We start from the raw sequence: 26,938 nt of genomic DNA, 5'->3' as shown, positions 1-26,938 counted from the left end.
CCTTCTTCTAAAAGCTATACAGTTTGTTTACATCTGTAATCTTTTTGCAATGTATTTTTATTTATATTGTGGAGAAAGGATCTAACTTTGTATTCCTCCTACATGAATAGTCCATTTTTGATCATAATTCATTAAACTGTTCCATCATGTCCTGGTAGTCTTTATTTTATTGTTTTTTTATTGGAGTATAATTGCTTTACAGTGTTGTGTTAGTTTCTGCTGTACAATGAAGTTAATCAGCTATATGTATACATATATCCCCTCCCTCTTGGATCTCCTTGCAATAATGGTCATTTACCAATGCTGTGTTTGATGGTTTGTTTTGTCTTTCACCTCTGTTCTTTTTATCTCTCCTTATACAGTACCAACCTTTTCACATGCCATAGCTTTATGATCAATCTTTGTACCTGGTGTGGCCAGTTCCTTCTTCAAATTCTTCTTTTCAGAAACTGCCTTGGCTATTATTTGCCCATTACTCTTACATGTAAATCAGGAATCCATTTGGAACTCCTTCCTATGAATCAGGGATCAGCTTGCAAGTTCCCTTAAAATCCCTCTTGGCATTTTTATTGAAATTATATTGAATTGAGATATTAATTTGGAGAGAATTGACAACTTATAATGTTGAATTATCCCATCCTGGAATATGATATATAGCATACATAGGTAGGTCTTCTTTTAAGTCTTCCAATTTTATAATATTTACCATAAATGACTTAAATTTATTTTAGAATAATTAATTCTATATAATTTTTAAATAATGGGAATTAGTTCTTTCTTTTTAATCACACTTTACAGTGATTGTTGTTATCAATGAATTGAAATGTTAATGACTCTTTAATGTGAACCTTATATATAGTAATGTTACCAGTTTTATTGGTTTGTTGGATTCTCATGGATCGTTCTATATGGACTTCTGTAAACAGTGACAAGGTTGTTCCTTCTTTACCTTACGTGCATTCTTGTTCACTGTTTGTTTGCTTTTTGCCTTACTGCATTGGCCACTACTTTCTAGTCCATAGCTAATCTAGAAATCATGAGAGCCTGCGCTCTAGTCCTCTTCTTAATTTGAGGTGACTATTTCTATCTTCGATGCTGTGAATATTTCTAAAGGGTAGCTGCCCTTTAGAAGATTAGTAAAGCTCCCTTCCATCCCTAGTTTTAATTGCTTTATTTTTGAATTATAAACAGGTGTTGGATTTCTTAAGAATTTATAATTTTATACTTAAAGAGGTGATCATATTTTTTCTTTCTCTTTATTCCATTGCTAAATAAAATTCCCAATGTTAAATGAACCAATATTGCATTCCTGAGGTACCTTATTTGGATATGAAGTATTTTAAAAATATTCATTGCTAGTTATGTTTTGAGAGGCTTTCTCCCTTTTATTTTTATTTTTCAGTAGAGGGTATTTATTGCATTTGGGTTTGATGCTGTTATGGTTCACTAATTCCTTTTCAACTAGTATTTCAGTTCCTTTAATGGTTGCAGTTCTATTCAGGTATATTTTTCCTGAGTCAATTCTAATATTTGTTTAGAAAATCATCAATTACATTTAAGTTTTCAAAATTATTATAATAAAGTTGTTCATAGCTTTTCATCTGACATTTTTCTAATGTAGTTATGCCTTGTGTTTCAGTACTAATATTGTTCATCCCTTTTCTTTTTTGATCCTAATTGATTTTGACATAATTTTGCATATTCGTATTATTTTCAGAGGTTTTTATTTTCTCTTTTCATCTTTGTTTTCCCTCCCATTAATTTCCACTCTTACTGTACTCTTTCCTTCTTTGCACTGTCTTTGCATTTACTTTAAAATTTTTTGAGATGAAATCTTAGCACTAAATTTCAGTCTTCTCTCTTTTATGAGAGAATAGGTATGAATTTGCCTCTGTCATTTTAGGGGCATCACAAATCTTGATATGGATTGTTTTATTGCCATTCCGTTCTAAATAGTTCATATTTTACGTTATAAGTTTTTACTCATATATTATTTAGCTTCCAAACATATGCCTGTTTTTACCCTTAGCTTTTTGTAATTGGTTCCTAATTTACTGCAACACAGAGTGTATTCTGCTTGAGATGTATTTTAGGAGTACATATGAGACTTTGTAGGTCTGCTACATGACCAAATTTCATAACAATGATGGATTTCTGACTGATTATTGAAATAGGGCTCTAAAACTGTTCACCAGCTCAGTTACTATACTACTGATAAATGTTGACGATTCCTAAAATCATATTTTGTTTTTTCTACACACCATGCTTTTTCTTTGTTTTCCTCGTTTCCCTGTATTGCATTTTTTTTTTTTTTTTTTTTTTCTGCGATACGCGGGCCTCTCACTGCTGTGGCCTCTCCCGTTGCAGAGCAACAGGCTCCGGACGCGCAGGCCCAGCAGCCACAGCCCACGGGCCCAGCCGCTCCACGGCATGTGGGATCCTCCCGCACCGGGGCACGAACCCACGTCCCCTGCATCGGCAGGCGGACCCCCAACCACTGCGCCACCAGGGAAGCCCCCTGTATTGCATTTTTTAGGATTGACAGCATTCTTTGTTGCTGCTTCTCTCCTGTCACTCCTGCACCCACTTCATGTTATTGCTGTCTCGTACTCAACGCACCTCGTTTAACCCTCCTCCAGGCGCCAGAATAGTCATCAGTGATTATTTTCACAGCCTCTTTTGCTTGACCTGCATATTTAGTCCCTTCTTTGCTCACCGTGGACAGCGGCATTGACCGCTTCCTGGTTCAGGCTCCTCCCATGTCACCTCGGTGAATGTCTGTGGCTGATAAACTACCGCAGTTGTTTGTCTGGCCGTCACATAGATAGTTGTTCAGCTAAAAATTTAGATTGCTTTTTTCTTCCATCTTTAAAAACAATAATCCGTCTTCTCCAGCCTCTATGTTACTGGTAGTAATTCTGGGTATAACCAACACGTGCTCTTCTGAGGAAATGTCTTTTTGCCCTGATTGCTGGGATGCACATCTTGCCTCTTCACCGTGATTTGTGGGGGTGGGGGTGGGGGATTCATTTTTATTTATCCTGCTCCTGACTGGTTGTACTTATTTGCTTTGAGGAACCATGTTTTTATGTCTGAACAAATTCTTAACCATATTCATAGAAAATACCTTTCTTGTGTTCTTTTCTTACCTCCTAGAATGTCTTCTATGTGTATGGGACCTTCTTATTTTATCTTATGTACCTTTTAATGTTTATTGCTAGCTCATCTCTCCGTGCTATATTGTGCCCACTTTGCTTTAATCTCTATTCCAGTTCATTAATTACATTTCAGTTATGTTTAATCTGTTGCATAATGAGTCCATTAAGCTTTTTTATTTCAGTGGATATATGTTTTGTAATATCTAGAAATACTGGTGGCTCTTTCAGAACTTTTTAGGTGGAGAGTAAAAATTCTTTCATTTACTCTGCTCCCCTTCAGGGTGGTTTATTTTTTATGATTTATAAGTTTTTATTGGGAGTTCTTCTTCAGTAAGAGTGATATGACGATGTGGCCTTCATTGTCAAGGTAACCGTATAAAGTTTTGCTGGTGCTACAGGAGTTTTAATTTTCTTGGACTGTTTTTATGTTAACTTCTCCCAAGAGATTCCCTGACAACCAGATGGTACAAATATAGACCCCATCCATGCTCAAGACAATGACTTCTGGTTTCAAATTATCAAGAAAACCCTTAATCCCCCACCCCATCCCAACCAGAGCCCTGGCTCGACAGAAAACTGTATTTACCTTTTCAGGCCTGGTGGATAGAATTTTCTAGTCCCATTTTCAAAGAAGGTTAATCCATGTGTGGGCACTGGATTTATTAAGGGGTCCACAGTTTCAGCTCAAGGCCACATCAAGGCCCAAGGCATCCTGTCCCCATGGGGGCATTAAAACCTCAGACCCCAACCCTAAGCCTATATTCATGCCTGACACTACCCACCCCCGTCAGCTGCCCAGGCCTACACTGGAATTCTGTATTCTCACCACAAATTTTGTCTTCATTTCTGGCATCTAGAAATTTCCCTTATTTCAAGCTTTATGTATTTTCAGAAAGTTTTATGATGTGTATCTATGTTTATGTATTTAATGGGAGTGTGTTCTCTGTCCGCTTAATCTAGCACATTGCAGGAACCCAGTGCCATCTTGATTCTTTGAACTGTCCATGTAACCACCCCACCCCTGCGTGACTTTCCCTGCCAGCTGGTCTCTCTTACACGTTTTGCACAGAGTGTTTCCTCAAGGGAGGCATCACATCTAGGATGCAGGCTGACAGGTCCGTTCACTGAGGGATTTACTTTGTAGCCACGCTGGGTTTGATGTGACTCTCGTTTTTTTGTATAGGTGTGTTTGTTTTCTCTCCTGTCATTCTGATAGAATATATTCTCCTGTGTCCTCAAGTGCCTTTGGTACATCTTCTAGTGTTTCTACATCACTCACTACGCACATTCACAGGCATGCACACGTGTACCCACGCATGTTCACACACACTTCAGCACACGGCACAGCGATCTGTTCACAGTCAGCACAGAACAAACCTCCTCGTCTTACTGACATGTGTGTCCATGCCTCTGTGCCAGTCTTACTGTCTTCCCAAGTCGTTCCTACTTGATCTCGATGGTCCATCTCATAAGATCTTCATGGAACGTACTGGAAGTTATTATTCCCACTCTAGGATCAAGCTTTACTTTCTTTTTTTTTTTTTAATTGTTGCTAGTATGATTTTTTTTCTTTTTTTAAAATGAACAGTGATTTCTATTTATTTATTTACTTACTTACTTTGGCTGCACTGGGTCTTAGTTGTGGCATGTGGGATCTTTTAGTTGTGGCATGTGGACCCTTAGTTGCAGCATGCAGGATCTGTTCCCCGACCAGGGATCGAACCCGGGACCCCTGCATTGGGAGCATGGAGTCTTACCCACTTGACCACCAGGAAAGTCCCTCAGTCTTTACTTTCAGTAGATCCATTGGTTCCTTTTCACCCTGGCATTCTTCTAAGAAATTATTACTGCTTTCTATATTCTCTTTGGAAAACAAAAGCATCTATCTTGACCTTTGTCTTCCCCATCAGATACAGCCACACGGAACTCAAGACCATCTGTTCATGCATGTACTCCTTTCCTTGATAGACATCTACTGAGCACTGGCCGTGCTGTGGGTGGTGTGTGAGATGCTGGATATTGACTAGTGAACTAGTAGACAGTCTCTGCCCCCAGGAAGAGAAAACAAGCTCTGTCCGTCCCAGCTTTGACTGGCACATGCTCCAACTGAGGAGATGAGATTTCTGTTAACTGAGTGTGAAAAGAGGGCTGCCGATACGAACGGCTTGCTTTAGAGGCGGCAGAAAGCAGTGTAGGTTGGTGTGATTCCAAAGGGCTTCACCTAACAAACTGAGTCTTGGCAAAGAGGAGAATTTCTCCAACCCCAGAATTTAGATGGGAAGGCAGTTCAGGTGAGGAGAAGGAAATGAATCACAACCCTGCGGTGATCGTACGCCTGATGTTATGTGGGGTGCAGAGAAAGGAGGGCCTCCTGGAGGAGGAGTGGGGAAGGGACTGAAAGTCAAACCTCCTCCCACGTGGAGCTGATACGGAGCAGGATTCTCAGCCTCCTTAATCAACAGAAACTGACCAGAGGCCAGACAGGAAATTCAGGCCCAGCTGCAGCAGGGGGAGGGAGAGCAAACAGCCGGTTCCCCAGCCTGCCTCTCCCTGAGGGGGGGCGAGCTCGTTCTTATACAGGGTGAGGGTAGGGGTGTGTCTGGGGGTCGGGCCAGAGGGGTGGCTTAGGTGTTTTGCCCTCCCTCTGGTGGCTTTGAGTGCAGGGGGCGTGCACAGTACACACTGCTTTTGCTATGAGCTCTTCAGAAGTGGCAGTCGGGTTTTTTGGTCTCTTTGTATCTTTTGTCCAGAATTTGCCCCAACCGCGTATGCATGCATGTATTTTTAGTCCCATATAGTTTCTTTGCATTTTATTGCTCGGGGAGAGGTGTATCCAGGTGCAAGCATTGCAGCATCACAGCACAGGGTTCCAGATCCCAGCCTGTCTCAGAGGTACCAACTTCTGACAATGAATTTGTCATTTCTTGCAGCAAACGTCTCCTATTTAACTGAAAATCTCTTCTTTGAGTTCTGCTCAAAGTTCTGCATATTGCTTCTATAGGCAACATTTGATCTTTGATATTAAGACCTTGCATTAGCGTTAACATCAAGTTTTATGTTGAAACCCAAGTAATCTGTTCCAATTTCTGTTTCTTTATGTCATTTGCACATGTGTGATGTTGTGTGGTGTGTGTGCTTCCATTTGCCATTCTCTGGAAATTTTTTCCTAGAGTTCACTCTTGTTCACCATCTGACATGACCTTTCTTAGTTAAAATCCCAGCAGCTTATAGGGCATTGAGCTTTTTCTCATTGGACTGTAGTTTCCAACTCCTAACCTCTCACCTTTGTAAGAAAACGATGCCTAATCATCTTTTCTTCAGTTCTTTCAAACTCTGAATCTACATAGTATTTTAAACCCAAGCTGGCTGCCAGTTAAACTCATATACGGCGCTGCAGCCTGTTTGGTCCCTTGCCTGAGATGAATTTGTGTTATTACGCTATAGACGGTTTCAGGCAGTCAGCTGTGCAGAGGGCTAATGACAGCTGTGGGGGCCCAAACTATCTGTTCCTTCCTGACTTCTGACTCATGCGTCCTGTAAGTGTTGTTTCGATGAGTGGTTCTACCTGCACCGTGCTTAGGTAAGTAAAATCTTCATAATAGAAGACATGTTAGCTCAGATGAATGATGTTGCTTTTCACACACACCCACATCACATCTCTTCTCTTATGAGCTTGGGAGCTGGATATGGGTGGAAGGATTGCAGTTGTAAACTTTATTTGACAGACGAAGCAGGTGGCTCTCATGATCAGATGCTTATTTAAGGTCACAGGGCTAACCATGGTAAAACTGGCTAGAACCCTACATTCCTGACTCATTGCTTTATGTTATTCCTATCAAATTAAGCTTCTAATTGGTCATAAAAACCTGTTATTCCTAAAATTGTGAATACTGAGAAGCCCCTCCCCCAAACTTTCTACCTTAATTTAGACTGTCAGACGCAGGCTGAGGCTGCAGGATGTCCATTAGCGGAGGGAAAGGAGCAAGGGGCCAGTCACCCCCGAATCCAAGCCCCAGGTGCAGTGAGTGGACTTGGCCAGAAACCATTTCTGTTCTTTGCACATTCTTCTTTCTGATGTAAACTCTTCCAAGCCACTCTCCAGCTGCAGACACCCTCTCTGCCTCCCTCTCCATCCCACCCCGCCCATCCCCCAGTCTGCATCCCCCTGCCCATCCCCCACTCAGCATTCCACCCGCCCATCCCCCACTTCTCCATCCCACCCTGCCTATCCCTCACTCTGCATCCTCACTGCTCTCCTCCTCTTCTCTTTTTTCTCTCTTCCTACCATCTCTCCTGTCTGCTGGTCTCCCTTGCTGATCCAGTGCATCCATGTGGACTCTTGGTCTTCGCTCCCTTCACTCATTCTTCTCCCTTCTTTCCTCAAATAAACAGAACGACATAGGGTTGGCTTGTGCCATTCAGCTTCTTTAACTGGTTTTCTTCTGTTTGTTTATAATGGTTGTGTTTTTTGAGTGGTTTAGTTATGGGAAGAGTTGGAGTCTAAGTCTTAACCAACTAATAACGGTATCAGCCTATGATATTTGAAGGGAAAGGGGAAGAAGGTGGATGGAGTCTGTGTGTACTTTCTCCTCCGTCCAGCGCTGATGGGGCAGAACTCAGGTGGGAGTGAAACACACTTGCACTCCAGACGGATTACTGTGCCTTGTTTTGAATGTTTTATTGGGTTTTATAGCTCTGTATTCTTTCTCTGACAAAGTTGTCCTACCTTCCCTTGAAAAACATGTTATTCTGAACTATTTGGGGGTCCCTTTATTGTGTGTACTTAAATTAATGTCAGCAGCAAAGCAATCAGTAAAACTTCAAGTTAAATTCTCCTGGGAGCGAACATAAAATGTTAATGGTTCATTTAATTGAAGCATCCTGAGGTATCAGTATTAACCGTCTCGAGCACTTTTATTAGCTAACAAAGCAGAGGGAACACGGAGGGAGAGGGCCTTATGGACTGTAAGTCATTTCTGTGAGACGTTTGTTGGGGACTTGCCCTTGACCAAAAATCACAGAATGGGTGAAGGGTGTCCAATGCCGTTGTCTCCCAGTCCCCATCTCCATGTGCAAACTTCTGCAAGTCAAACGCCTTGGGACCCAGGGTTCTCATCTGTATCGTGAAGGTAATAAATCACTCCCTCGTGGGCTGTTGTGAGGTCACCTGGGCAAACACAGGTAGTGCCCGAGGGTGCAGGGTTCATGCAGTGGGGCCTGTCTCGAGTGCTGCCGTCAACTGGAGGCCCCATGCGGACAGGAGATCACTGGGCAGAGTTTAATGTGGTTTTTTTGTTAGTTTTTAAAAATTAATTAATTTATTTTTGGCTGCGTTGGGTCTTCATTGCTGCACGTGGGCTTTCTCTAGTTGCGGCTAGCGGGGGCTACTCTTCATTGTGGTGCGCGGGCTTCTCGTTACAGTGGCTTCTCTTTGTTGCAGAGCACAGGCTCTAGGTGCGTGGGCTTCAGTAGTTATGGCGCGCAGGCCCAGTAGTTGTGGCGCACGGGCTTAGTTGCTCTGCGGCATGTGGGATCTTCCCAGACCAGGGATCAAACCCATGTCCCCTGCATTGGCAGGTGTATTCTTAACCACTGTGCCACCAGGGAAGTTCCCACTGGGCAGAGTTTAAAGTATGCATTTCCTCGGGGCCTTTCGGTTTACTATACAGGAGGGTTTGCAGCGGGGCACGGTAGCTAGACATCAGGAGGACTTGTTGCTCAGCCATTAGTAGATTTCTGGGACAGGAGACCAGAGCCAAATAGCCTCCTCACCTGGAAGATGAGAAAAGTGGGCGAGAAAAACAAACCGAAATGAGACAAAACATAAACCTTCGGAGCCCAACAAATCATACCTCACGTAACTACTCCTGCAAGTAATAAAACCCCTTTGTTTCTTAGATTTATGATTTATCGAGGATTGTATTTCTTTCTAAAATGACTATTACTGATTACACAGTGATTTTAAAATATTATAATCCATTTCCTCTACAGTCTTTTGTCGTAGTGGTAAGCATATATAACGTAATATTTATCATTTTAACCATTCGTATGTGTACAATTCAGCAGCATTAAGCACACTCACAGTGTTGTGTACCCTTTACCACTACCTTTCCCATTAAATAATAACTCCTCACTCCCCCTCCTCCAGAGCCTGGTAACTTCTGTTCTGCTTTCAGTCTCCATGAACCTGCCTATTCTAACTACCTCATGTAAAGGAATCATATACTGTCTGTCCTCCTGCGTCTGGCTTAATTCACTTAAGCATAGTGTTTCCCCTCCAGTTCTAAGACAGGAGATTTTTAAGGAGAAGTAGGCTGCCAGCTTCCTGGGATGGTTTACGTACAGCCCCACCCAGAGGCCCTAGATTTGACTTTCTCGGGCCCAGTCACCCCAGTGGCAAGCCCACTGGTCCCTGAGCTCTGGGGAGCCTTGCACATTTCCCGGGTTGACCAGCTGTCCCATCACCAGGACTAGCTCTGTCTGGAGGCCTCGGGTTTTTACCAAGACTTTCTGAACAAACCTTCCCAGATACTCAGCTGGACTTGGTCTCCCATCACCCCGTGGCTCTAAATGTTTATGAGCATCAAAAACTTCCCAGGTTGTTAGTAAAGAAGCTGATCCTCCGCTCCACCCCGTAGAGACTCTCAGTGGGCTGGTCTAGGGCAAGACTTAGGAATCTCTTCCTAACAAGTGACTCTAATGCTCTGAGTGCCTTTACAAAACTGAATATTGTCTGCTATAAACAGCTCATGACTGTCTGAAACTGTGAGCTTAGGAAAGCCCCAAAGTCTCTCTTTATTTTTGAATTGAAAGAGGGTGGGGTCCAACATCCTTAGAAGGAGTCTGAAAATGCCAACATACAGGGTTGAGGGTTTGCGAGGGGAGGAGACAGCATGATGGGGATGGAGAATATCTGCTTGTTTGTGACCTTGGGCCTGAGTGATTCTCAGGGAGGGCACCAGAGCCACGCCCTCCAAACCTGAGATGGTTCTTTGACCTAGAACTTGGTCAACTAAGTAAACAGAGTAAATTCAAACAGGAGGAGAAAATAAGCTCAAACAGATAAAAGTCAGTCTCCACCTACCTGAGGAGCAGAAGTTGCTCACCTGAGGTAACCAGAGCAACAGAAGACACTCTGGAGTGGACACTAGATTAAAGATCCCATCTCGTTAGAAGGAAGCCAACACATACATTCCCTAATCTTATCTTCTGAAGAATATTATTTCATCAAGTTAAAGATCTATAACTTTTAGCCAAGAAGAAAACCCAGCTGCAAGTTGGAGGTCATGGAATGGTCTTCAGAATGTCTCCGAGTATCTGCTGATGTCACAGCATCACCACCAACATCAAATACACGTTGTGTGTCCATGCATGTTGATGTATCTCTGGTAGAACGTGTTTGGTCTGGTTTTGAAGGAGACTCACTGACTTAGCCCATGACGTGAAGTGCCCACTGAGCCCGCCTGGGGATTTGTAGGAGGACCCAACACTTTGTATTTGGACCAGAGAACAAACCCAGCTGTGAGGACAGAGGGGTGGGAGGCAAGGTCTTTACTCCCACATGGACCTCACTCCACCCCATGCGGGAAACAGGCATTTTCTTGGGGATACACACAATGTATTGTTCGTAGTTATTGCCCGTGTGGCCAAGGACCCTGGAACTGTGGGGTCTGGTATTCCCATCCTACTACCATCTCCATCCGATGAACAGCAAGGAGCCTTCAGGCTCATACGATCTGACTGTGGAGCTGTGTTGTATCAGGTGGTCAGTAAGGGTGGGTCCTCTGAGGTCAAACCTGCTGACCAACACTGAAACCAGGCTTCGGGTGCTATTTTATCCCTGACCGTCTGTGCGGGTAGCAGCGGCCTTCACCACCCCACACCACCTGCCAGTGTTATCAGCAGAGAAGTAAAGGAATAAACATGAAGGGTTTTGGCTTCTGGAGTATTTATTAGTGTATAAAAAAGGGAAGGCTCACCCCACGGGCTGCTCTCAGGAAGTAGCAATTGTCCTCGGTCAGGAGGCTGAGAGGAGCCCTGGAGGCCAGGCTAGTGGAGGACAGTTTGGGGAAAGAGAGAAAGTTTAGGTGCTTGAAAAGGAGGAGGACAAAGGCTCTTCAGGTAATCGGCACAGGTCATGCTGTTTCTTTCCATGAGAAAGAAAACTTGGCCCCAGGTGGCTCAAGTCAGGAAGGGGAGGGAAGGACATACTGACGGGGAAAGGCGGCCATGGGAGCTGCAGGACTCAGGTGACGTGAGCAGGACTCGGCTTCTCCCTCTTCGTTTCTGGGCTTGGTGCTGGCTGCGCTCTCCGGCTCTTTCCCCCATGTGGCTGTAGGAAAGCTGCTAGAAGTTTCTGGGCTGGATTGTTCTGGAACTATGTCCCGTGGGAAATAACACAGTCACTTTTCTTGCAGATCAAAGGCCAGCACTGTTCATTTGGCCCCAATGGGCTTTCGCAGGGTGGGGTGCCCTTTCCCCTCCCTGAGGGCACTCCGCAGAGATTCTTAGGGATGAGAAAAGTCTTCACTGAGGGGCTGAATGCAGATATTCGGACCGAGGTCTGTGGGAGACCAGCCTCCTTGCAGGAACCTGAATTCTCTGTCCTTCCTGTGGACTCGTAGTGTTTCCTTCTCATGCACAGTTCTCCCCTTTATGTTGTTACACCGCTGGTTCCTGTAGAAAATCGTAATACAGAAAGGAGCTTTAGCCATCAGGCTAGTCTGGTTCTCATAATATTTTTACAGAACCTCTACAGTTTGCCGACGTGGAAACCAAAACCCAGAGTTTATTATGTGCCCGGAGCCATGCTGTCACTTAAAGGCAAGGCTGAAGCTTGGCCTCAGACTCCCCGATGGGGGCGATTTCCATGCTGACCTGGTGTCCTGAGAACCCAGCACAGCCCTGTCCCTAAAAATGCTTCAAATATACTATTTCGTTTTAACTTCAGTCATGTGATTAAGTACGGTTGTCATCCCCATTTCATAGATGAGGAAACCGAGGCTAGAGAATGTGTGTTTGCACAGCTCTGAGTGATGTACCCGAGAGGCTGTCCCTGGTCAGTGCTGTCCATCATCGCCCCAGTGCTTCTCATTGCCGGGGCATTTGACCCCGTGTTCAGACACTTGTTGGTGTGTGTTTGGGTGTAGATGTGTGGATGTACAGTAACATCCAGAGGTGTACTTGGAGGAACGGGTCACATGGACCTGCTTGCACATTAGTGTCACCTGACAGTAATGTTGTAAATCAGGTTCTCTGGTGCTGGGGTTGAGCATCAGTACTTTTTAAAAGGTCCCCAGTAACACTACGTGGTGCCAGGTTTGCAAACCAAATGCCTTGGACAGAGGTTCTCAAACGTTGGTGTCCTCGCCCGGGAACACTTGTTAAAGTATTTGGTTGGTTTTGTCAAAAGGCAGATTCAAAGACTCGGATGCAGCAAATATGGGGTGGACCCCGGAATCTGCATTTTTAGCAAGCACACTAGATGATTCTGACAAAAGTAGGTGGTCTGTGGACCACACTTTGAAAAGCTCTGCTACAGCTCTGAGCTCTGAGAACAGCCTTGAGTTGCCATCTGGCGAGTCCTGAAGAGCCGTGCAAGCTGGTTAGCTTCAGTATTTTTAGTTCAGGGAACAGCAATACAGAACTCAGCAACCCAGTCCAAATAGGGAAGGATTCTTCCTTAAATGCTCATTAGAGGACCTTGAGCATATGGCAAATGTATAGTCAGTATCGACTGATCACTTTTTGATGTCGGTCTCATCATAACCGTGCAGCATCTGAATGCCATACATTAAAATGCCACCTCCTTTGCTTCTAACCCTGGTTTAAAACTCGTATCAAAGGCAGAACATCCCGTGATTCCTCAAATATCTTTGGAATTGTCAAACCAGAAGATATATTTAGAGCCCTCTTGTGCAGAACACAAAATTTCACTACACACAGAATTGCCAATTAGGAGGGGAGGTGCAGAATGATGGTAATGACGCAAGCAGGCTGCAGTTTTTCCCTCTGAATTACAAGGATAGTTTCAAGGATGCACTAACTCTGAATGAGTTTTTCTTCTTTTGATGCTGCCCACGGAATCTTCTCTCCAAGCAGTTATTCTTGTCCCATCAGCGATCAGAGAGAACACCCTTCTCCATTTCTGTGGACTGAGTTCCCTGACCTCATGGCACAGTTTTGTCCTCACCTGCAGACAGTACTTTCCTGTATCATTTCAGTGGATTCCTCCCCATCCACGATGACAAACAACTCACATTAAATCAACTAAATGCCATTTTAAGATCACCTATGATTTTCTTTAGGATGTCCTACATTTTGAAATCTTTTAAGACTGAGATTTCTAGGGACATTCATAGATGAATGAAAATTGAAACACCACCCCAGCTACTCCCTCGTCCCCTGCCCCCCCCCCCCCATTTTCAAGAGTTCTTTTTGTCTCAAGGATAGTCAGCTCTGGACCTGAATTTTTTTTTTTTTAATTGATTCCATCTACTTTTCCTCCTAACCTGGGATGTTATATCCTAGTAACTATGACGTGATTTGGGAGACTGCTGAGAATGTGCCTATAATATGTGTCTATAACGTTCATAGTATGTATTAAGCCCCTCCGAGGTTGGTATAACCCTACGTATGTGTAACCAATGGATTACAGGGCTTTTTCTACACCTGTTTCAGTGTGCGCTTTCTAAACCTTTAAGTTACCTCTTCTGACTTGAAGAAGGATGGTCCTTCCAGCCTCTTGTCCCCAGGTTTTCTCCTCCTGCCCTGTGTTCACTGTTCATCTGCCAGCCACGACCCCTCTCAGCCCCAATGCCCCGTCCACTCCCCTCAAGCTGGACACGTAACACCTGCCAGCAAACACTGCCATCCAACTCTGGTGTGGGCCATCTGCCTCGAGGCTTGGGAAAGAGGCAGGTGCCACGTGGTGTGAGGAGCTGACCTGCGCGAAGATGGTGCCTCAACAGCCTCGTGCTTTGTGAGTCCTTCTTGGAGATGTGCTCAACACAGTACCCCACCCCCATGCTTAGTTCGTCTGTTTTTAGACTCATTTACCAGGTCTTTGTTGCATTTCTTTTTACAAGTGCCTGCCCCTAGTTAAACTGAGAAAATAATTTCTTATTCTGGCTGTGGTAGGATCGCTCACATAGCAACGATAACGAGGGAAACCATATATCTTGGTTTGTCTGGAACGGATGGTTCCAGACAAACAATTTGTGCCTGTTTTCCCAACATAATTATTGATCACTCCACTTTCTCTGTGCCTGTTTGGGTGGCACATTATATAGTAACAATGGCATTATATTTGGTAATTCCAGATCAAGAAGACATCGGACAGGCTGGTTATGATGATAATCACAGATGCCAGATTTCGCTCTTCTGGACACATAGGCAGGACCCTGGTGGTACCTGATTACCCCTCATTGTGCGTGTATGGTGTCCAGTCAAACCAGACCCACTGGAGCCTCTGAAATCACTCCCAGGGCTGTGGTACAAGTCCCAGCCCTTTGCTCACCCGTGTTGATTCTTCCAGAAGGAGGCAGCCAAGGGGATAGAAAACAAGCTGGAATCAGAGCAGGAAAGCTAGCCTCTGCCAGAATCCCCTTCTCTTCCTACCATTAGTGTCCATGTCACCCAGGAGCTGCCTGTCTCAGGGGCGTTGAGGATCTCTTACTGCTGAAAAATGAAAGGAAAGGCCTCTGAGAATAAGCAAAGGAGAGCCTGAGAATGGGGGGTTCTCAAGAAACTCAAGAAAGGGAAACATGAGCTGTCTCAGAGGTGGAGGAGAAGCGGGTAAGCACAGGCATGACCTCCCACAAAACCTAGTACAACGTGCATGGAAAACATAGTAACGTGGATGAGAACAAAACCTTCAAAAATGTTCATGAAAATGAGAGAACAAGCTACAAGGAAGTCGCACTGCAGGGAGTATGAAGTGTTACACAAAGCGTGGCAGCGCAGACGGTGTGTCTGCTGGGAAGCTGGGCGACAGGTCGCTCTCAGCGATTTCTACCTGTTGGATTCCAGAATCTTCTCAGGTCACTTGTATCCTAATTTATTGTCTGTCGTACCCACGAAGGATTTGTTTTAAGGGACTCTGTGGATTAAGAACCATCAGTGTGTAGCTGAATCAGCCTTGGATGCAGAATGCTGGGTTTCTGATATGGAAGGGCAGCTGTCAGTTGTAGAAAACCCTCAGTCGGGCATGACTGGGAGAACACACTCCTGGGGACCTGTCGACTTGTCCCCTGATGCTCCGTTCCAGGCGGCGCTAAGACTCTCTCCTGGACCACTGTGCCCTGGTCCTGTCTTCGAGGAGCTGTGGCTCTGTGGCCATTTGCAGCAAAGCCCCAGCCCTTGCTTCTCATCTGGCACCAGCTGACTGATGCTAATGCCTGTGGGATGGGGACGAGGGGTCTCGCCAACACGCCGCCCAGGTCGCTTCGATGTCACATCAGAGAGTCTCTGAGAAGGGAACTCGAGAGGGAGGCGGGGGAAACTGGCTGAAGTTCAAGTGAAGGTGAAGGAAGTGTTATATCAGGATGTGTTGGGCAGATGGCAACATCTTGGAAAGTTCCTGAGGGACAGGGGCCTGTACCGGGTCCAGGGGGATCCAGAGGAAAGAAACTGAAAGAAAGAAAGGTACCCAAACGACCAGTCTGGTGAGAGGTCAGACCCGGGTCCAAAGCCCACTCCTGCATGTGAGCACAGGAGGGCTCCTGCTGCGCGTGAACGGGAAGTCAGGAGGCGGTGAGAGGAGAAAGTAGTCGCCTTAGACGTGGATAAGCAGGGCAGAGTATCCGCGCGGAGACAGTGAGCAGGTGATGAAAAACGGGGACTGGTATTGTGATGTGAGCGTCGGTGGGGGGAGACTGACTTGCCAAAAATCAGTCTACCTGCTATTTAGCGTCCTATGATACACACACAAATACAGAGATGTAAAGAAAAAAAAAAAGCGCAAGAGGAGGAGAGGGACTGCCTGGACTTCTCACCCGGGCCTTCGGTGGAGGCCTGGTGCAGACGTAGCCGGGGCCCAGGAGCACATAGGTGTTTCCAGTGCACCTTCTTATCAAGGAGGGACGTGCCGCTGTTGGTCTTTATATTGTGCTAATTAAGTGCCGGTGGGTCCTCCATCCATCAACGCCTGTTTACCAGAGGAGAGAACCAGGTGTTCACGCACTGTCTTCCTTTTCTGTCCTTTGAAGTGAGTCCAGTGCACTTGGCCTTCAGTGTCACAAGGGACAGGGCTCAGGAGAGGCTACAGAGAAGCCGGTGAACTGCTGTGCAAAGGAGGTGGTGCAGAAGCCCAGCCCTATGTAGCTGAAAGTGAGCAACTTTCCCCCGTGTCACCCCCTTCATGTCCTCCTTGCTCTCCGTGTCTCACTCTGGCCCCCGGGACCACTGGGATTCTGTGCCGTTCCCCGAGGCCTTGACTTCCATTGGCTGCTAGCTGGTCTTGTGCAGTGGGAGAGCTAATTATGGCTCTGGCGTTAATCTTCTCACGGTTACTTTCTTCTTAATATCGCTCTCTTGAAAATGGGTCTATCAGTAGCATTTACGGCTGGTAAAGAGGAGGTGATTGAGGGTGGGAGAAGCTTTCTTGACAGGGTGTTATAGTGAGAACAAGGTCAAGCCACACGTGAAAAGACATTGACCTCCTGCGTCTGTTCCTGTGACAGTATGTGGCCTTGGACCGATCAGTTTGCACCTCTGAGCCTCTGTTTCTTAATTTAAAAGAGAATCGAGGAGGAGCTATTGATACTCCAGCCACAGGACCAGGTGTGGTGAGGGTCAAGTCAAAGGATACAGAAAAAAGTGGTTTGTAAATTCTAAAGGTCTCTATGATGTAAGGAATTTTTATTTATTTTTATCTTGCCTCTCCACAAGGCTGATCCTACAGGCAGTATGTGCCGGTGAGAAGAGACCGAAAAGAGAGCAAGGAAAAAGAAAATGTTGTTTTCTCAAGCAAAATCAGGAATGAGTCAGCAGAAAGGCCTGGCAAAACAGTAGAACAGAGAGGGCAGCGAGGGAGGGAAGTTGGCTGCCAGGAAGAGTGTGGAAGTCGGGCATCGTTTCTTAGTGGCCGGCCACGCAGAGGACAGGGAGTGACAGAGCCCGGGAGGAAGTTGGGGCACGCTGGCGTGTGTCCCTGAAAATCAGGAAGGAGAGCCTCATGGATCACTTCCTTTGAATTTCTTCCTAGCAGCCCTATGACTGATTTCATTTGTCTCCAGAAGATGAGCTTAAGACACATGGACACGCTCCTTGAATTGAAATGTCCAAGTGAAGACACAGGAAATGATTAAAAAGAAATTTCTCAGCTCTTTCTGGATGTCAGAGATGCTCTTGAAATGGATATTTGGAAACACGATCCGAATCACAGCTGAAAGTTTTACTGTTCATCTCTGAAATTTAAGATATTTATTTAGATGCATCCTCATTTTTAACCATGTTGTTTTTATCCTCAGATGTTCTCATAGCGAGTTCTGGAGAGCATTATGTGTGAAAGGCACAGAGGATGAAAGAAACATTCTCTACTAAGAAGTTAGATGAATGGGATTGGTGGCAAAAGAATGAATTAGGGCATATTAGGGGTGGGTGTGGTACGCAGAGCAGAACTAGACATTTGAAGAGACTGCAGGTTCAAGAGGAAACCACCATCTCTACTCTCTTAAATTTAGAAAGTTTGGTGGAAGACTAGTGCTTCCAGGAGGAGAGGAGTTGAGATACAAATACTGAATCCTAAGGGCTTTTAATTACTTTTGTAGTTTGAAACTGGCAACCCTATGTCTGCTCTGTTTTACACCTGCTAGATTTTTACCCTGAACTGTGAGGTCCAGATCATGAGGAAGGAACGGCATATGCAACCGAGGGGAAAACAAAGGACATTTTGTTTATATGGAGTCATTTCCTAACATTTATGTTACATCATAGGAGCTAAACATCTTTTTTTTTCTTTTATTAAATGTTTCAATTTGTTTCTAGTTATTTGGGGCCCTCTAGAAAATTTTTCTTTTTAAATTATTACAGCAAGAACTTTGACTTCACGAAATGATATCAAATAAGTTGGCAAAGGGTGAGGAAATATGTACCAAATGCAGTCATTAGAACCCAGGGGTGATCGTGACCCTGTGCTGACAGAAGGAGCAGCTTCTCTGGAAGGACCAGTGCCTTCAGGAAACTTCCCATCAGCATCAACATCAGGACTTGAAATTCACAGAGACCAGGCAGGAGGTCAGATATTTGGGCAAGATGCTGGGTCATTGGGGGTAGAGCCCAATAGAAGACGTGAATGGAACAGGAGATTAAAAATCAAGCAGAGACTTGAATCTGCCAGGAGATGAGATTTCTCCAGAATGTTGGAAAGGAAGCAGTGTGGGTTCTCATGTGGGACTCTGTCACAGTCAGGAGCTTGTCAGATGGGACATGCTAAGGCTTGAGCTCCCAGATCCAGGCTTCAGCACCTACACTGAGACGCAGTTAAACATAAGCACCGGCCAGAGCAGAGACGGGGAGGGCAGGGGGCGAGGTCTCCACTGGGACTTCAGGGGTTCTCTGAATGGGGAAGAAGTTTAGGGTCACCAGGTTCAACATCGCCACTCGCTGCATTCACCTGGACGCCCCAGCAAATTCAGCCTCCATACTTTCAGTAATGGGGCCGGGAAGCCTTGTTAGTGTTGGATAGCTTTCATCACCAGAAGTTAGCATCGCTGGGCTGAAATCGATTTCCCTATCATGCGCACTTGTCAACATTATCCTTCCTCTTGTAGTAAATGAGAACAGGCTTGCTCACACTTACTCACAAAGCTCCTTAAACCTGTAAGGACAGCCCTCCAGCCCTTCATCTTCTCTCTTCTGGGCAGACCACCTGCTCCGGGTGTCTCTCAGGTGGCTTTCTTTCCAGACTCCAGCCAACCTGGGCATCTTCTCTAGAGTATTTTGACCCATTGGTCTCACTCCTCAAAAAAAGCAGCACTCTGAGCTCGGCCCATTTCTCCAAATGTTAAGGGAAAGGGTTTCTGGACAAGATACTCATCGTTTCTTCCCAGAAAGACCCTACGAGCTGGTTAGCTCCTGTCTCATCACATGTTGTAGATGTGCTCGGTTGTTTCAATTATTCAAAGAGGGACCTGGATGGAATAGTCAGGGGAGCCTTTGTCAGATCCTGAAGGCCCACCGGGTCATTAGCCATTCCACAGACAGGTCTTTGAGAGCTTCTCGGAAGCACAGCAGCTGCTCCATGATCATGGATCATGACCATGGATGGAAGCAGGAGTGCAGGTTGTTCAGAAGAATGTGTCAAGACCAAGACTTAGGAATGCACCAGGTGAATGTGACGATTCATGATGTATTTTTGAAAAAACAGAGGGTATGTTTGCTCACCTCACTTCTCCCCACATTAACTGAGGGGGCACCAGGGCTTCAGGCTTAATTGTTTGATCTTCACCACCTTCCTGAAAGGTTGTCAGGGACACAAGGCAACTCCGGAAGATGTTGGTGCATCTGTTGCCTTGATGGTGAGGATGCCACCACAGGTGTCACATGTGTCCAACCCAAACTCATCATCTTGTACACATCACATATGGGCAGTATTTGATATATCAATTATTCCTCCGTAAAGCTGTTTTCAAAAAGGTTTTGAGGGAACATTTACAAAATGTTACAAAAGGAACACAAACAGTGCGTGACTCTCATGAAGCATCTGTCATGGTCCATGAAACCTTGGCTTGGGTTTGGGAGACAGATTGCTCGCTTTCTCCTGGGAGACTGGCTGTGCGTTAATTCTCAGTAGAGCTGGGTATTGCCAGCTAGAACCTAATGGAGTTTCCTTCTCTTTGGGAAATAGAACTTTTAAAACTGTGAGGAGATAGACCCTCTGGGTAAATACTTTATTTTCTCCAATTTTAAAGCCCAGAAATCTCACATTCTCCAACTTCTTTTAGAGTTTTTATTTTTTCCCTTCAGGTTTCTATTTTTTTCACTCATCAGCGTGCATCTCATGCAGATAATTTTTCTTCTGTTTTTTTACCGTTCGGTTTCCAAATCTCACTTTCTTTCCCTGTGTTAATATTTGCCAGTACTTTTAGCCTCTATTCACATCACGTTACCATATCTTATTTCTTTAACCACGTATTCCATCCATGTGTCCTTGATCCTAGCTTGGGAGAATCTTACTCTGAGCTCACCTGCACCTTCTGATATGTTTAATTTCCTCTATAAATGGAATATAGGATCAAATAGGAAAGGGATAGGCATGTGCCCTGGAGCATTGGCTTCGGGATGGTCACACCTGTAACTGAAAGTGGGGTCCGGCTGCTCGCCGCTCAAAAGCCATTAAAGAGGCCAGGTTGGTGGAGAGGGAAGTTTGCTTTAGTTTGGAGGCCGGCAGCCGGGGCGGGGGTCAGGGAGAGGGCGGACTTCTGTCCAAAGGCCGGCTCCCCCACCTCGCCACTGACAAGCAGGGGGCAAGAGCTTTTATATGCCGAGGGAGGGGGCTACATGCAGCAGCAGTGCAGTCAGCTCTGACCATCATATTGAGATTGGTCCTGCGGTGGTCTGACCAGCGTCACCTTGATTGTTTTAAGTATAGTCTTCAGTTCCAGGGTCGGTTTGTTCTCATTTCCTTGAGGCCAGTTCTCAGAATTGTGGCAGCTTATGTCATGGCTACGTCTGGTCATCATGTAGTTAACTTCTCCCACCTGGTGGGTTTCAGTATTTGTAAGACAGCTCACAGGACAGGGCTCAGAATATTACCTATAGCCCTTGAGGAGGAACTAAAGGTCCTTGACTTTGCTTACTGACTATTATGATTTGATCTCTTTTGACTTTTTTCTGTTGTTTCTGCATTTTCTCATTTCTCTGATTAAACTTATTCTTTGGCTAAAGTGTTTCCACAGAGGAAAGGAAGGCGGTAGACACGGAAGGGCAAGGACCATAGGGTCCTGCTCCATTTCACACCCATTCTAGCCGCACTCCTCACAGTGGCTGTCCAGCCTCTGCTTGAATTCTGTCAGTGCTGGGGGCTTAACCTCAGGGGACCATCCATCTCGCTATTGGAACACTAAAGAATAGAGAGATTGTGCTGACCAGGCACCAGGGCAAAATCTCAGTCGTTTTCCTACCTCTCCCAGCCCCTGAAATAGGTCAGCTCCAACTCTGCATTCTCAGTGGAATTCCTGTTTTCTTACAGCCCAAAAGAGTAGAGAAAAAAAGAGTTTCATGGATTCTGCATAATGCTAGTCACTCGATCGTATAATTCTCCTTAAAATTTAAACAAGAGCATTCTTGATTCCTTTCTCGTGGGTTAAATTTCCTGAACAAATACTCACAGCTCTAACACTCAGGCTCAGAGGTTAAGTAATTTTCCTGAGTTCACTCCTCGGCGATCAGCAGGCTGAGAACTGACCCTGTGTCTTCCTCTAAAACTGTATAAGAATAGTAGTGGCTCCACGGGAGTAGGCGTGTCCTGCTCCAGACCTGTCCCGAACCACCACACCCACCACACTGCTCCCGACTGGCCGGGAAGCAGGGACTTGCCGAGGCCTTGGGCAGGAGGGGAGGAGCACTGGCGGGGCAGCTGGAAGGTCACTGGGGCCGCTTAGGCATCCCAAACTAGGGCAGTGTTACTGGGGGTGGAAAATGTGCTCTGAATTTAAGGTTCATTCCAAAGTTACAAAGTCCAGTGAAATTCGGAAACCAGTTGTACATGGACAGTAAGGAAAGGAAGGAATAGAAATGGTTGGAGCTAATTCCAGTATGTTTCTACTGAGAGACCAGGTAAGTGGAAGAACATCAAAGAGAATTATTTAGGAGGAAAAGAGTTTATTGGGTTTTCAAAATATTGAATGTGGTGTAAAAGTTTTGGGTAAAAGCATCTATGCTGAAAGGCCCGACACAAGCTGAAGATATGAGTCTAGAACTCAGAAGATGGACCAAGTATAAAAATATGAATTCAGTGAGAAGCCTCACAGAAAGCAGAAATGAATGTGCTCTTCCAGACCAAGGGTGTAGACCGACAAGGGAGACCCCCAAGAGTGGCAGGTTGGTGCCTGCGTCCATTCACGGGGTCTGCATAGCAGAAAGGAAAGGCAAAGAGGCTGGAAGGAGGAAGGCAAGAGGAGATTGAAAGCAGTGACCCGCCATGGAGTGAAGAAGGGAGAAGGATTCCTGTCACCTTTATCACGTACTGCAGAGAGAGCAAGCGCGCTGGACATTAGGAAGATATCATATGTACGGCAGCGGGACATCCGCTTGGAGGTGGCACTTTGAGGACGTCGGGAGGATAATGCAGTGGGTTCAAAGTGATAGAAAGTGAAGCAGTGTAGACTTTCCTTATGAAGTGCCATGATAGTTTAAAAGAAGAAGGAGTCAGAGGGGTGGCAGGGAGAACGACCAAGGATTTTTTAATGTGGGAGATTTGAACTCTACAGATTTGGGAGAAGGAACAAGGAGAGGGAGTGATGAAAAATATAAGGCACGTAATTCGTGGTAGAGGAGTTGATAAAGTTCAACAGGTATCAGGAGGGGATGGGGTCAAGATCTCAGAGGTTAGTCCTGGAGAGGAAGGATGGAGGGAGGCCTGAAGGAAGGTGCTTGCCATAGGGATGACGAGTGGGTGATGGATTTGAGAAGGACTTAAGAAGTTAATCTGGCACAATTTGGAGATAGATTGAATTGAGCCAGAGTAGGAAGGAGGCAAAGAATGGAGTCAGGAAAGACTAGGTTTTCAGCTCAGATTACTGAGGGGCTGAGGGAGCCACCGACTGGGATAGGAAGTATCAAAGGAGAACTGGGTTTTAAGGGTATATAAGAGATAACTTGGAGAATATTGAGTTTGGGGTGCCTGTGAGACATAAGATGGAGATGTCGAGGGGGGAATCTGGTACACTGGTCTACAGTTGAGGAGATAGATCTGTGAAATTACCAATATTCAGATAATCAGAGTTTAAAACTACAAGAGTGGAAGGTTTCATAGAGGAAGAAGATGTAAAGTGAGTCTGGGTTAGTATGCGTGATGGGGCTGAGGTAGGAAAGACCAGAGAGAAATCAAAAGTGTGGCTCAGGGGGTGATGAAGGGAGAGGATCAGAAAGAAAGCTGTGGGCAGAGTGATGTTTCAGAAATATTAGAAGCAGACCAAATATGACCTTAGCCCAAGACAAGCCCTTCACTGGTTATTTTTTCCCAATTATTGAATGTCAGTATCAACTATGTTGCATGATATATTTTAAAAAATACTATGCTGAAATTGTCTTCCCATCTTGTGAATGGTATTTTGGGTAACAGGTTTTCATGCATTTATTTTCCAAGAGCAATTTGTTGCTGTGGGAAGAAACCGAAGTAACTTATATTCATGAACTTCTAAAAGTCCACTCACAGAAAAATAACAATGCAGTCTTACCAACTTCCAACTCTTTGTACTTTTTTCCATGATCAGAAGTATTTAGAGTCTGTTTTAAAGAAAGAAGCATAAATACAAGAGATAGAGACCACAAAAAAAAAAAAGAAAGACTTTTATCTCTCCAAGGAACAAATTCTTTCAGTGAGATATAGTTTATTGTTAATGTGTTTTGAGGTGAGGCATCGTGCAAATGAAACTCTTGAAATTTGTCCTCTTTCAAAGTTGTTTTCTTTGTGCCTGGGGTTCTTTTGGCTCCAGGTTGAGGGACTATTTTGTGGAAGAGAATGGTATTTGATTGTTTCATCTTGGAGCAATGAGAAAATCCTTGCATCTTCCTCCCACTTCCCCATTTTTTTGAGTAGCACTGAGTCATAATTGCACTTTCATGTTAAAGGCTTTCCATTTGCATTAACAGTTTACTCTGGAATGCTTCTGTCCCGTACATAGTTGGCAGATCCAGTCTCTACTTCTTGACTCTCTTTCATTTTGTTTGAATTTTTCTAATTAGTGATTTAGTTTTCCAGATATTCTATTACATTTCCCATCCATATATGCTGTCTTTTTTCTTTTTGCCTGACAGTACAGACATAGAATTGTAAAGGGGTAGTTCTCGCTCATCTTCTTCTTACCATTGCCCTTATAAGGTTATTTTAATTCTGTCTTCCTTGTTCTCATTGCTTCCACTCAGAAGATAGTCACAAAGCTGAATTTCAGGGTCATTTGCAGGTATATTTAAAGAGGTATGCAAAGATGTAAGTCTAGGGGTTTGGGAATGTCATAACCAGAGAATGAATTGAAATCACTGTTTCCAGATTAAGACCAAGAAAGACAGCACATGTCCTTACTTTGCGTGTTTATTATGTCTGTTGGTATTCTGGATTTTTCAGTTGACAACAATCAACTTGGATTTGTAACTTGAGAATTAAGAGCTATACCCCTTGTTCAGGCAATTTCCAATATGTGCTTAGAGAGAAACAGACCTCAGGCCAAATCCTGGTTGCGTTTGACTCAATTCTCCTATCCTAAAAATGGAATACTAATACCTTCCTCACACAGATTGAATGAATTCACGTATGCTAAGGAGTTGGCATGCTACCTAGTACATAGTATGTGCTTCAAAATGCTAGCCATTCTCAACACCAGCATCACCACCACTGTCACCTTTGGTGCTTTGGACTGTTCTCTGTGGTCATTTCAAAGGCTTCCTCCAAGTGTTTTTGCCTATAATGGCCCCCCACCAGCCCCTCACTTCTTCTGTACTGACACTCTTTCGATAAGGAATTTGTATATTTGTTTTAGAAGTTGCTGAAAGTTTTTATGGAGGGAACCCAGTAACTCAGTATACTCACATCTGATTTATTAGCTATCTTTTTTCTTTGGATTTAAACTAGATATGTTATTTACCTATTGCTGTGTAAGAAACTATCCAAAACTTAGTGGCTTAAGATAACCAGCGTTATCTCGTGATTACTGTGGGTCAGGAATTCAGGACCATCTTATCTGAGCATCTCTGGCTCACGTTCTCTCGTGAGGTTATCAGCCAGGGCTGCATCATCTGAAGCCTTGACTGCTGGTGAGGAATCCACTTCCGAGCTCCCTGAGCTCCTTGCTCGATGTTGGTGATCGAATGGGGAAGAACCTCGGCCCCCCACCACATAGACCTCCTCACAGGGCTGCTCGAGTGTCCTCACACCATGGTGGCCAGCCTCCCCCAGAGCAAGTGATCTGAAAGGGAGCCAGGAGGTGGCCACGCTACCTTTTATAACCCGCTCTCAGAAGCCTAGGACCATCATTTCTGTCACATTCTATTTGTTTGAGTCACTAAGTCCCCCGGCACTCAAGCGTACGGAATTAGGGTCCACCCTCCCTCCTCTGCCCCTCTTCCCTGTGCCTCCCCTCCTCCCATCCCCTTTGCCTTTCCTCTACCCTCCTCTACCCTTTCTGCACCTCAGCTTCCTATCTTAACAAGCAAAGGTAATCTTTTGCCTTCCTGGGGTTACTGTGAAAATAAAGTGAGACACACAGTATGAAAAGACACATGTTGGAAGGAGAGGTCGGAAACACTACACAGCACAGCAGCCGATGCCGTAACCGTGGAGAAGGGGGACGGAGCCACCAGCTTCTGCTCCAGCGTCTGCGCACAGAGGCAACGTTTAGTCAGAGCTCCAGGACCTCGGAGGGGCTCTCTGAGCATCAGTCTGCTCAGGACACAGGGGCTGGTCCACAGGCCTTTCCTTCTTCTCCTGGGGGGAGCATCACTGTGCAGCACTTCACAAACAGCAGTTAGGGTCCTCTGGCCCCGCCAGATCGCCATGGCAGCTCTGTGAAGTTCTTCTTCACGGTTGTGTTCCTTAGAGGTTATTTCTTCATAATTAGACCAGTATTTAAAGTAACTCCCCAGTCAGATGCCCATCTCCTGCCATCCAGCAGGTCACCCCAGGCCCCATGTGTCTGGTTCAGGAGTCTTGACATCACTGCAAGCAAATCGTCATTGGGACTTAAGTGCTGTTGTTTATTTTCTCCAAATAACTGATCCACTGTGACTTCCTAGAAATTAATCTTGGGGCCCAGACTAGATGGGGGGTCAGAGGTATTAGCAAATCCTACCCATTTTTCCTTTGAAGACTCACTTCCATCATCAGTTCCAAATGCATGCACATTACACGTGCTCTCCAGTAGATCTGCCTTACTCAGCTGCGTGTCCCTCACCTGGTATCTGCAGAGAGCTGCTCTTAAAATGCTGGTCCCTGGACATCTGCCCACGCAGGGTGCCAGCTCTCCAAAGCTCCACAGGTAGAGGAAAGAAAGTGAAGTGTACGGTTCTCACTTCAACCCTGCGGGGTAACCCATCCCATTCCACACCCTGGGGAGGGCCTCTATCCAGAAAGCTGGAGAGGATAGAGACCACGTTCTCCCTTCTTTGGGGGTATCCCTCGCATTGTAGTCACTGCATTTATGGGTTGGGGAGTATTCTCCTGGGTTCAAGAGTTTAAGAGGGACATCTGAGATTTGGGGGTTACAGGAGTTTGGAAATGCTGTTTTGTTGTTGTTACCTTAGTTTTGAAAGCCATGCTCCCCTTGCAATGAATTCTTAGTTTATTGACCACTCCGTGAAGCTAAAACCTGCACATCAAATTGTCCAAGGGGGCAGGAGTTTGCCCAGTTAAGCCTATCTTGGCTTCAGTACTCACCGAGGATACACAGTAGAATCGGCCGTAATTTACGGCAGTGCGTGGGTCTTAGAGTTTCGGGGTCCAGCTGGCTGTCAGGCAGCCTCCAGTGAGTAGTATCCTCTTAGTTCTGTGCTGCATTTAGTTGAGCTGGAGTCTCTGCCCCTGATTTAATCACAAGCCAGGTCGCCATGGAGATGACATCCAG

At 45.2% G+C, this 26,938-nt stretch overlaps 1 protein-coding gene across 1 annotated transcript in view; it reads left to right on the top strand.

The window, feature by feature from the left end:
* Positions 1 to 26,938, top strand: part of DPP6 (dipeptidyl peptidase like 6) — a 766,975-nt gene that overhangs the window by 505,158 nt on the left and 234,879 nt on the right. The window lies entirely within an intron of this gene.

The sequence above is a fragment of the Delphinapterus leucas genome, chromosome 9 (genome assembly GCF_059928025.1).
Source record: "Delphinapterus leucas isolate spDelLeu-1000000601 "Yukka" chromosome 9, BTC_Dleu_Yukka2, whole genome shotgun sequence".
NCBI classification, from domain to species: Eukaryota; Metazoa; Chordata; class Mammalia; order Artiodactyla; family Monodontidae; genus Delphinapterus; species Delphinapterus leucas.
This window is presented reverse-complemented; position numbering and strand designations above follow the sequence as displayed.